Source organism: Eleutherodactylus coqui, chromosome 3, assembly GCF_035609145.1.
Source record: "Eleutherodactylus coqui strain aEleCoq1 chromosome 3, aEleCoq1.hap1, whole genome shotgun sequence".
In the NCBI taxonomy this organism is placed as follows: Eukaryota; Metazoa; Chordata; class Amphibia; order Anura; family Eleutherodactylidae; genus Eleutherodactylus; species Eleutherodactylus coqui.
The window spans coordinates 40,872,731-40,885,063 of NC_089839.1; the positions used below are offsets into that span (position 1 = coordinate 40,872,731).

The 12,333-nt window shown below is 41.2% G+C and overlaps 1 protein-coding gene across 5 annotated transcripts in view; it reads left to right on the forward strand.

Annotated features, from left to right (window-relative positions):
- The window catches only part of NRXN1 (neurexin 1), a 1,562,703-nt gene that overhangs the window by 1,283,872 nt on the left and 266,498 nt on the right, over positions 1 to 12,333 (forward strand). The window lies entirely within an intron of this gene.

Below are 12,333 nucleotides of genomic sequence, written 5' to 3' on the forward strand. Positions count from 1 at the left end.
ACATAAAAAAAAGATCAGTGAAAAAAATATTAAAAAAATAGCTCTATATGTCACGGAAAAAAAACACAGCAAACATAATATTGATAGCTAAAGAAAAAAAAATAGGGCAATAAAACTACCACATGGGTAAAATCCCTAAAAAATGCCTGGTCCTTAAGGTACAAAACAGCCTGGTCCTTAAGGGGTTAAAGGTAAAATATCATTAAAGTGATAAATGATGGTCTGACCACCTATCCGCTCCATTTTGCACGTACATATATTATAAGGGAGATTTAATTTTTCTAATTGGCAGTTTCATCTGTTGCTTTTATTACGGCAATTACTAGATCTGAATACACAGCTCATACATCTCAGGGACACAGTGACAATTCAGCCAGGTATAAATATAATACAATCTAGCAATTAGAAAATGAATGGATTGAATTACATGGCTGTGGCAATGCATTAGCTTGATCAATGGGTGAAGAAGACAATAAAGAAGAGCCTTGGCATCCTCTTATTGTGCCCAACTGAATCCACCCCCCCCCCCCAATAGATCATCAACTTGCGTGTCGAATATGTACATTGAAAGTTGGCGATAACCTTGTGCGGTCTAGTGATATACTGGAACAATATGACTCTACTGAATGCAGTTCTATGTATGATGTATATAGATTTCATTATTTAGTTGGTTGTATGTGGCTAATGAAGGGTTTAGTAGGTGCGGAGCAGCTGTGGTGGCAGAATGTCTGTTTATTTATTGATGAAATTCTCTAGAGGTAATTGTGTCACGGATAGAGAAACATCTCTGCCGGAGTTAGGAAGACATGCAAGGCAAAAACAAACCCATGTGTGATACAGTATATATTAGTCTGAAACACTTGGGGATTAAGATATATCAGATGACAAGATGATGTCAACAAATATATCGGGGTTTTTTATTTGCTTGAGAAAAGGTTCCAATAGACTGAAACATTGGAATAAGGAGGTTGTTACACGCGAAGGTGTTGCCTACTTCACCTTTATTTGGACTGGAGCTTCAGATTGAGCTCCTTGGGAGACGTACACCTATATTGATTTAACCTCAGTGCTGCTTCAGTTCTTATTTTTCCAGTTTTTGATGAAGATTGGGCATCCTGATTCCCCACTTTCATCCATTTTAGTCATTCTTACAGCGGGTCCCCTGTTTCAATATTTGGGTGGTGAGGTTGGTCCAGTGCCTGCAGGTAAATAAGAGCAAGACTAGGGAAGACTTCTGACAAGTCTGGTCACTTAGTTATATCTGGAGGGAGGGAGGAAGGGAGGGAGGAAGGAAGGAAGGAAGGAAGGGAAGGAAGGGAAGGAAGGAAGGAAGGAAGGGAGAAAGAGAGGGACAGACAGGTAGGAACTATAACAGGCTGAACTAGATGGACGTTGTCTTCATTCAGCCTAGCATACTATGTTACTATGTTAGAGAGAAGAAGGAAGGAAAGGAGAAATAGAGGAACAGAGAGGAAGGAAGGAAAGGAGAAATAGAGGAACAGAGAGGAAGGAATGAAGGGAGATAGAAAGGAAGGATGAAGGAGGTAGGAAGGAGGGAGAAAGGAAGAAGAGAGAGACAGAAAGGAAAGAAGGGTGAAGGAGGTAGGAAGGGAGGGAAGGAGGAAGGAAGGCAGGGAGAGATATTTAGATATTTACACTAAGAAAAAAGAGAGACGTAGTTAAAGACAAAGAAAAGAGATACAATAGAGGTTGGTCCAGTGCCTGCAGGTAAATTAGAGCAAGACTAGGGAAGACTTCTGAGAAGTCTGGTCACTTACTTATATCTGGAGGGAGGAATGAAGGAAAGGAGGAAGGAAGGAAGGAAGGAAAGAAAGGAGAAAGAGAGGGACAGAGAGGAAGGAATGAAGGGAGAAAGAAAGGAAGGATGAAGGAGGTAGGAAAGAGGGAGGAAGGGAGAGAAAGAAAGGAAGGATGAAGGAGGTAGGAAGGTAGGGAAGGAGGAAGGAAGGCAGGAAGAGATATTTAGATATTTACACAAAGAAAAGAGGTGCAATAGAGCAAGAAAGCAAGGCAAAGGATATAGTACTTTAAGGGCTCAGTCAGACGAGCATTTTTTTTCTAGATCTACAGATGCAAAAAAAACCCCTGCAGAACGTATGTATAAAAAACCTGCAGGGAGTTTGAGGGGGGATCTTGAAATATAAGCCTTACCCCGAAAATAAGCCGTAGATGCTGGAAAAAAAAATACATCACCAAGAAGCAGTGTCTGGGGCTCCGCTGCATCTCCTCCCTGGGTCCACAGCACTGTTCTTCATCATTTTCTTCTGCCTGGGGATTTAAAAATCCCTGCCTCCTGGAAGTGCTACCTCTGATTGGCTAAGCACTTTGACCAATCACAGCCAGAATGGTTCTAGGTGATGTATTATTTTTTAAATTTTTTTCTAGCATCTAGGGCTTATTTAAGGGCTTTGGCAGTAGGATTTCATACTCTCAAAGTTGCATCGATTCGCACAAAAACCACATTTTCGGGCAAAATGCTGTCCTATTTTTTGCAGGTGCAAATTTTATTTGCTTGTAAAGAAAATGGACATGTGACCGCTTTCATTGGAAAGCATTGGTTCTAATAGAGCCGTTTTTTTCCACAGGAAAATATATATATATATATACAACAGACAGATGTATAAAACAAATCCAGAGAGAAAGACACAGGAGATATACAGAAAGTCATAGATAAATATAGAAAGACAAAAAAAAGAGAAAGAAAGAAAGAAAGAAAGAAAGTCAACATTAAATGTTGTTCTTGTCATTAGTTGTTGCAGTCTCATCGCTGGGTCCTGCCAGTTCTATGGTGAAGAAAGATGTTTCTGTAGCTTTAAAACCCTTTACTATGTAGCGATTTGGGAGCCTCAGTAACTGACTAAACCCGAGAAAACAGCTTGGCTGCTTGGTAATTCTTTTCCTGCCAACTCTTATGTCAAGTGTCATGTTAATTTATCAATCAACTTCCTTTCTCCCCTTTCACAAATATGTTGATATAACCCGCTAAAGAATTCCATTAGTTAGAAAACTCTCCGAATGAAAAGCATAATGAATGCTGTTTATAGAAGGCAGATTGATGGCTCGGAAGGATCTGGCTACTGGCCGCTATTCTACGATTAATTATTGGAGAGCGCGAGCAGCACCCTGTGCGAATACCGCTGACGCCGCTCCTGTCATGCCCATGCTGGTAGAGCGCTGCTCCCTACATCCAATGTGATATGACATTAAAATGTTTGTCCTGCCGTCTAAAGACCAAATGTTAACTTAAAGCTATAATATCATCAGACGTCTGGAAAAGATAAAACTTTATTAGAAGTGGCAGCCAACAAAATGAACAGAGATTTCAGATATCAGCGTTGCGTCTTTGTCTTTTCTCGTATTGTGCTGAAATTACCGTTCTACAGCCCTGGGAAATATTGCGTAATCCTTGTATGTTCTATTAGTAATGAGTCGGAGTTGCACATGTAGCTTGTTGGGCAGAATATAGATTTGTTTGTCATTTGGCACAATGCATCATGATATCAACATGCAGAATTGGCGGGGTTTAATAGAATTACAGGTACATTTACTGTGTTGTATAGTAGATTTCATTATGTGTGGGATGTGTTATAGACAGTATATACGGCCAAGCTTCAAAAATGCAGCAGATTTCCACCCGTCACTGAAGAAGTGGTGATGGCAAAATTGACAGAGGTGTTTAAGAGGGGACTAGACGTCTTTTTGGAACGCTACGACATTGTAGAGTATAGACATTAAAGGGGTTGTCCCGCGCCGAAACGTTTTTTCTTTTTTCCAATAGCCCCCCCTGTTCGGCGCGAGACAAACCCGATGCATGTGTTGAAAAAAAAAAACGGATAGTACTTACCCGAATCCCCGCGCTTCGGTGACTTCTTACCTACCTTGCGAAGATGGCCGCCGGGATCTTCACCCTCGGTGGACCGCAGGTCTTCTGTGCGGTCCATTGCCGATTCCAGCCTCCTGATTGGCTGGAATCGGCACACATAACGGGGCAGAGCTACGAGGAGCAGCTCTCCGGCACGAGCGGCCCCATTCAACACGGAGAAGACCGGACTGCGCAAGCGCGTCTAATCGGGTGATTAGACGCTGAAAATTAGACGGCACCATGGAGACGAGGACGCTAGCAACGGAGCAGGTAAGTGAATAACTTCTGTATGGCTCATAATTAATGCACAATGTACATTACAAAGTGCATTAATATGGCCATACAGAAGTGTATACCCCAACTTTGTTTCGCGGGACAACCCCTTTAAATAACCAGAGGGGTAGTTGATCTGGGTATCTTCCGACTGACGGTCTTCGAGTCAGGTAGGAACTTTTCAGATGTTGATCCAGGGATTATTCTGACCGCCGTTATGGAATCAGGAAGGAATTTTTTCCCCAAAAAATAAGTAATAAGTAAATTGGCTTTACTTCATTGGTTTTTTTTTTTGTCTTCCTTTGGATCAACAAGGGGGGTGGAAGCAGGCTGAACTGGATGGACATTTATCTTTGTCTTTTCAGCCTTGCATACTATGAAAGGGCTCAGTCACACTGGCGCATCGGCACCCGTACACAGGCGCCGATGCGCCCGTGTGACTGAGCCCTTCCTGCAGGAGGAAGACGGCCGTACTTCAAGACAGACAACTCCTCGCAGCGCTGAAGAAAGAACACATGATCGGCAATGAAGCCGGTCACATGTTCTTTCTCCCGACGCTGCACAGAGACCTCTGTCTTGACGGCCGTCTTCCTCCTGCAGTAACACGGGCGCCGATGCGCCCGTGTGACCGAGCCCTTGCTATGTATGTCATAGCTCACCAACACTTTTTGTGGCATATTTCTTTGTAAAGCAGCATCCACTTTTTTGATAACTTGCAAGTGTTGGAAAAAAAAGCTTTGGGCCTTAGTAAATATAATGCTCAGTCTGGACTCCATTCTTTTCAATGCAGTTGCTCCAAAAAAGTGGCATAGTTGCATTGACCGCAATGCCTTATTATGATGCCCATATTTACACACGGGCGATTTCCACACTGAGTTCTGTCAAAATTGCCAAGCTGGCCAGTACTTTCATGTCAAAAATGACATTGATGATTTTTTGCCCTTGTTCAAGTTAGAAAATTCTCTACAAGGCTTATTTTTTGTCATTCTCCTTTCAGAATTGCCCATTATTTGCAATAGGAGCATAAAAAAACGTATCACAACGCATAGCATGCGATTTGCATGCAATTTTTATGTAAGTGGGGCTTCACACGATCGCAAAAATCTATGTGCACAATGGGCAGTAGAATGGGTTCACTCAATGATTTCAATGGGCTCATTGGGGACTAATTAAAGCTGCACAGCCTCTTAAATCACAGCTCGGGTGTGTCCCGGGCCCATGTGAACGGTCCCCAGCAGCACAGAAGGTACAGTAAAATTCACAGCTGGTATCACATGCATTTTTGTTCTGATGCCGATGTGAAGCTCTCCTTAAAGGCAATGGCGATATAGGGGCGTGAATTACGGCCCGATATCGCCCTCGCAAACCTTCTGAAAACCTCTTGATGAGAGGCGTCTTCACATGGAAACAGCCGCGCATCCCTGCAGGGGTTCCCTTCATCCGCGCCTTACCTGTGACAAGGGAATGCCATGTTCTCCCATTGTTTTCAATGGGGCCCACACTGCTGCTGCTTCTGGCCCCATTGATACAATGGGCGATATCACAAAAAGAAAGGAGATGCTGGGATTTGTTTTTCATGCAGCATCGCAGAAGTGAAATCAAACCATTGGAAATCATTAGTTTCATAATCATGCGTTTTCACTCACTCTGCCCTAAGTGTGATACGCTTGTAACTCCGATTGCTATGGGGGCACATGAAAATATAAATCAAGAACTGCAGAGGAAAAACTTGCAATAAAAAATCCCCTTGTAAAACATGCATGAGAATCACATGGAAACATGATCATCGCACACGCATGACAATCGCAGGGAAAACAGTTAGATTTTCCCTGACCTACATCGCACTCAGCCATGTAAATACACCTTAGGGCTTAGTCAGACGGGCGCATCGGCACCCGTACACAGGCGCCGATGCGCCCATGTGACTGAGCCCTTACTGCAGGAAGAAGACGGCCGTACTTCAAGACGGACGACTCCCCGCAGCGCTGAAGAAAGAACACATGACCGGCAATGAAGCCGCTCACATGTTCTTTCTCCCGGCGCTGCAGAGAGACATCCGTCTTGAAGTACGGTCGTCCTCTCCCTGCAGTAACATGGGAGCCGATGCGCCCATGTGACTAAGCCCTTAAAGCGATTCTCTGGTTTCAGGATGAAATTATGTTCAGTAGCAGAAGGAAGTAGAGGGTATATTACTTACGGTAGTTGTTCTCTACTGCGTTCCAATCCGCTAGTTCCGCACCCTATTTTTGGCTGTCCAAGCAATTTTCTGGCTATCTAATGCACACTGTGCACTGACTGCTCTCTGATTGGACATTGCAGATCACATGAGCAACTCTGGCCAGCAAGACAGCAGGTATATTTATGGCCAAAAACAGGAGTCAGAACCGGTGGATTGCAAGGATGGCAAAGTAGAACAACTGCAGATAATAGACCCCCTTCTCCTCCGGTATCAGGACCGAAACCAGAGGGTCACTTCAAATAACATAAATTAGTCCTGCTACATCTGAATAGAGGTTTACTACAGAAATACGGTAAAATAATAATACGAGTTTGTCTTTAGGTTACACAATAATTACACTGTAATATGCCAATTTACTGCACCGTAAAAGTGTTGTAAATGTCACCCACCTCACATCCTCATGAAAATAGAAGAAAACTGTACTTGGCAGTAAAAGACTGAGGGAGTATTAATTGGAAGTGCCTGGGAGTCGTTTCATAAATCACATTAGATACTAAACTCTAATGAGAACTTTCTAAGCAGCAAATAAACCACATAAAAATCTTATCAATATAAATCAAATTAAATGATAATTAATACTTAAAGGAAACTTTGGTTTAAGACAAAAAATACATCACAGGTTTTATTTTAATTTTAATAGTTAGGATTACAGTGAGGGTGATGAATGAGTGGAACAGGTTGCCATGGGAGGTGGGGAGTTCTCCTTCAATGGAAGTGTTCAAACAGAGGCTGGACAAATATCTGTCTGGGATGACTTAGTAAATCCTGCACTGAGCAGGGGGTTGGACCCGATGACCCTGGAGGTCCCTTCCAACTCTACTATTCTATGATTGTAGAAACAGTTCTACTTATTGTTTTACAGTGAGTTTGCAGATGTGGGAATACACATACGGGTGAGTGCAATGTACATCTGAGAAAATATGACCTACAGGACACCGCACTCTGTTTTGGTGTGATTTTTCTGTGATTGCAGTGCATTTCAGCTTAAGGCCTCATTCACATGAGCCTCGTTTTCCCACTGGTCACACACACCATAAAATCATGATAATGAAGAATAGTCGTGATCGAGTCCCGCGACTAATTAGCGTTTTCTCATCCATTCACACTGGCGTACCGCTGGAAAAATACAGAATGTCTTTTGTTAGCTTAAATAAAGCCAGCTGTCTTCTTTTCCGAGCACAGGTCGCAGGTAAACAACCCTCCCCCCACTTCCCTTTTTTTTCAACTCTCATAGGAGTCTATGGGAGCTTCCTGCGTTTTTCATCAAAAAAACCTGAAAACAGTCGTCGATTTGAAGTTTTGATTGTGCAATTTTTTTCACGTGCCTGAAAATCGCCCATGTGAACAAATACATTGAAATTCAATGCTTCACATGGTCACATAAAAACGCTTGTGTGAATGAGGCCTTAAAATCACAGGGCTATGTACGTGTCTTTCACATGCATGAAAAAATCACGTGTCTTCAATAGTTAAAAATAGTTAAACTCAAGTAAATAAGGATGAGCTGCAATAGCAGACACTGGCCAGGTGCAAGAGGGGCGCTGTTAATGTGGGTAAAAAATCTCATTCAGACAAGACCTTTAACAGCAGATAGTACAACCAATGCATAGTATTGCTAGATCTAGGTCTAATCATGCTTTTCAGCAGAAAGGATGGTGAAGCTATTTAATGTCCTTTCTATATATATATATATATATATATATATATATATATATATATATATATATATATATATATATATATATATATATATATATTTATATATATATTATTTTTTTTACTTTTTTTAAACTTTTTTGGGCAAAATTTCATTTAAAAGGATGAAAATGCCAGAACGCCATCTTTGAGAAGATGTTGCTATGCCCAGTTTCAGATATTCTACTTCCTTAGTCATCCTTAGCCATCCTCTATGCAAATAATTGCTGGGAAATGTTTTGTGTATAGAGATTTATTGCTTAATTATTTCAGATGATAATAAAGCGAGCGGCGAATAGACTGGCGCAGTATATTTTATCGCTAGGTGTCCTTTTGTTTATGGTCCTAGCTTATGAAGCCATTTTTTTCTTGTTAGAAATAAATGTTATGTTCTCGTCTTTTACTATATAAAATTATTCATTGAAAGCGTCACTTGATTAAATATCGCAGTGTCAATTTGACGTATAAGTCATATAAGTTCTGTATGTATTGGAAGCTAAGGCCTGTTATCTGCCATGAGCTGCGTTTGTTCGGAGTGCTGCATCCAATCTCTGGAGAGACAGCCTTCTATGCCTAGGCAGGCGATACTTCTAGCAGCAGAGTATTTGGATACAATGTAACCATTGTGAGACAATGTAACCAAATGTTGCAAACTTCATTATATTGCATAGCATTGCCCCTCTTCTAAAGTGTGATGTAGGTCAGTGAAAATCTGATCAACTTCACATTTATTGACCAGCGATTTTTCATGGATTTTCAATCATGTTCAATGCGTTTTCATGTCAAAAATGCGTGATTCGCATTGACGTACATGCTTGCGTGTTTTCACATGCGTGAAAAAAATTGCATGCAGATCCAATAGTTAAAAAAATCTTGTCGCACTCTATGCAAATCGCATGGCATGTCAGTATAAAGCTTTTATTTGTTTGTTTTGCTGATATAGCAAAAAAAATGGTAGATTCTCGAACGAGTATCACCCCAAAATAGGACATGCTGTAAATTTTTTCTTCTATCATCAAACTGTCATCCGAGAGAAAAATTGCTCATTCGAGAATCCACAAAAAACTCATGGCCTATTCCACCACATAGATGTTTAGTCCTTTTGGAGTCTTTCTACCAGCAGAGTATATGGGGTAAATGCCTACTGCTCTGTGATATATTTGTGTATGTACATGTAGGGAGGAGGGTGTTGGGCTTTTGCCCAAGGTACTGAATTGTAGAGGGTTTCAACAAGCTATTGTGCCTTGTGTCATTTTTATTGTGATAAAGTACTATGGTGTTCCCCTGAAAATAAAACCTACCTCGAAATAAGCCCTACCCTGATTTGGGGGGACGTGAAATATAAGTCCTACCCGAAAATAAGCCCTAGCTGCATTGTATTTAATTAAAAAAAAACATTACTTAGCAGGCGCAGTCCAGGTCCCTGTGATGGCTCTGATTGGTTCTTAAGCGCCGCAGCTCAGCCAGCCTATGCATCCCTCGATGAATCAATGCGATGGCTGTCATTGGTTCTTCGAGGGATGCATTAATTAGACAGGAAGCAATTTTCTGTTATTGGCTGAAGACTGCAAGCAAGCACGCTGGAGCTCTGGAGAGCAGTGAATGGACCTGGACTGAACCTGCTAGGTAAGTATAATAAGGCATCCCCCAAAAATAAGAACTAGTGACAGGGTCTTATTTTCGGGATGCATGATAATACAATAAACTGTACCTTTTCAGGCAGTACCTTCTAAATCAGCCATTAGTGACTAAGAATATATGCACAGTATGTCTGATTGATAGCACTAATTTCCATAATTTGGAAATTATAATTAGAGAATAAAGTCCATTTCTGAGTTATTGCTCTGACAAAGGTCCCATTATGCCTTGATTAGACTCTCACGGTACCAGTTTAAAGGCATTTGAAACCTAAAAATAAATTTTAAAAAATCAACAGGAAAGAACATTGTCCCCACTGTTTGTCAGACTGCGTAATTTTCTCCCTGCTCTTGAAGCAAATTGTCTTGTAGAAATTCTGCAGAGAACATAGAAATCAATTTCTGCAGCTCGTTCTCCTACAGCCAGACATGGGGAAATGAAGCAGAGGTGGGGGAGGAAGGGCAAGACTGAACTCATGTTGGCAATTATAAATGGGCCTTGGGTGGCACAGAGTGTTAAGGCAGCAGTTGCAGTCCTAAGCTCTCACTCACAACCTGAAGGTTGGGAGTTCAATCTGTGCATGGTTCAGGTAGCTGGCTCAAGGTTGACTCATCCTTCTGAGGTCAGTATAATGAGCACCCAGCTTGCTGGGGGTAATCAATAAAAAATTACCTGAAAACACTTTGGAATAAGTTGATGTTAAACAAATAACAAGTCCCTCTTCCCATATATATATATCAGTTTTGATTGCAAAAACAGACAAAATTAGATCAAATGAAAGCAGCAGGTGAGGAAAAGAATTGCTAAAAATGTGTGCATTTTCTATGTTTAGCATTTTTTAAGCTTGTTCTGAAACACTTCTATAATATATTATACAACTTATAAAATCAGAGATGTCTTTAAAGGAGTTGTCCCACTTCCAACTGCTTTGGCCAGTGGCCTAGGTTAGTACTGCAGGCTGAGTCCTATTCAAGTGAATGGAACTCAGCAGCAGTACATATTTGGGCAACTGTGCAATGAACAGAACTGTCTGTTTCCTACAACAAAACAGCTAGAAGTGGGGCCATATCTTTTAACTTTTTCACTGATTTTGTGGCCCTTACTGTACAGGAAGAGTAGTCCACTGAGCCCCCGGCGTATCCTACCTTCAGCTTGTTTGACATTTTTATCCAGAATCCCATGGAGTCCCATATCTATGTAAGCCCAAGCAGCTGCCTGCTTTTTTTAACAATAGATTTTTACTGTAATAGAGAAAAGTTTTTAACAACTGCCAGACAAAATGTAAACATTGACATATGAGTGTATTGGTTCAGGCACCAGGGTGGACCCTCAGGCGTAGCAGCTGCAGGTATGGAGAGTAGTCAGATGGAAAGCTAGGAGTCAACAACTGGTAGTCTTTGTTCAGAATACAATGGAAGAGGTGGGTAACAAAGCCAGGAGGGAAGCCAGAAGTCGGTAACAAGAAGTCTCGGTTCACAGTACAATGGATGAGGTGAGTAACATGGTCAGGAGGGAATCCAGAAGTTGGTAACAAGAAATCTCGGTTCGCAGTACTGTGGATGAGCCAGGTAACATAGTCAGGGGGGGAAGACAGAAGTCGGTATCAGGGAGTCTTGTAGCAATAGCAGGCACAATAGGACCTGGATCAAATGCTGTGGAACAGAATAATCTTGCACTGGGGGAGTGGCAGAGCAAGGCTTTTATAGGAAGTACAATCAAGACAGAGGTGGGGTCAGGAACAGGGGCCGGGACTAGGTACCTGGGATCAGGAAACATGGCTGAGAGATATGCAGGGAACTGTTCACAAGCTGGATAGCTAAGTAGTGAGAGCCACCGCTTGAAGTACAAGAGGTCCTGAATTCAAGTCCTGACAAGTTAATATCCTTATAGGCATTATGACTTAAACCGTTACAAACATAACAATATATATTTTATATAGTGTTCTGTATCTTTAAAAATAGTGAAAAAAAAATAAGTCAAATATTCTAGCATTGCTTTTTGTTATGCAGATACAATAGCAGTACTGTAGGTGTACTGTGTGTCTTTTGTGCACCCTGGAGGTGTTTTTGTCTTGCTGGTAAGTGCCCAGGGACAGCGAACATCTGTAAGCCGAGATGTACAGATGGTAGGTCTCTTTGTTCTTTAAGATATTTTCTTTTATAGTAGTTATAAAACGCATGAGCATTTTACTACAAAGTAATATTTTTACTGTAATCTTTAATTGAAGTTCCCTTAGGTGTTGCAGAATGTGAATGTGTGGTGTTATTTTTGTACCTTATTATAAGTGAAAGGAATATTTTACATGTGCTAGAAGTAAGCACGGCATAATATAAGTTACCACTTGTTATGTTTTCAACAAAATTAGGTTATTGCACCTTAGTTAAAATGTGAATTTCGCCTTTCGTGCAAATTTTCTCAGTGAATATGAAGTGTGTTGGAAAGTAAGTTTAGCTCAACAAGTTTTAAAGATAGTTTAAAATGCGTTCTCTGGATTATCTCAAATGTTTTCTCAATGTTTATTGTTAAAGGGCCACTCTGATGAAACACATTATTCGATCCCTACACCCTCACCTGATCATCACACTCAGGACATCTTCCATGTGTA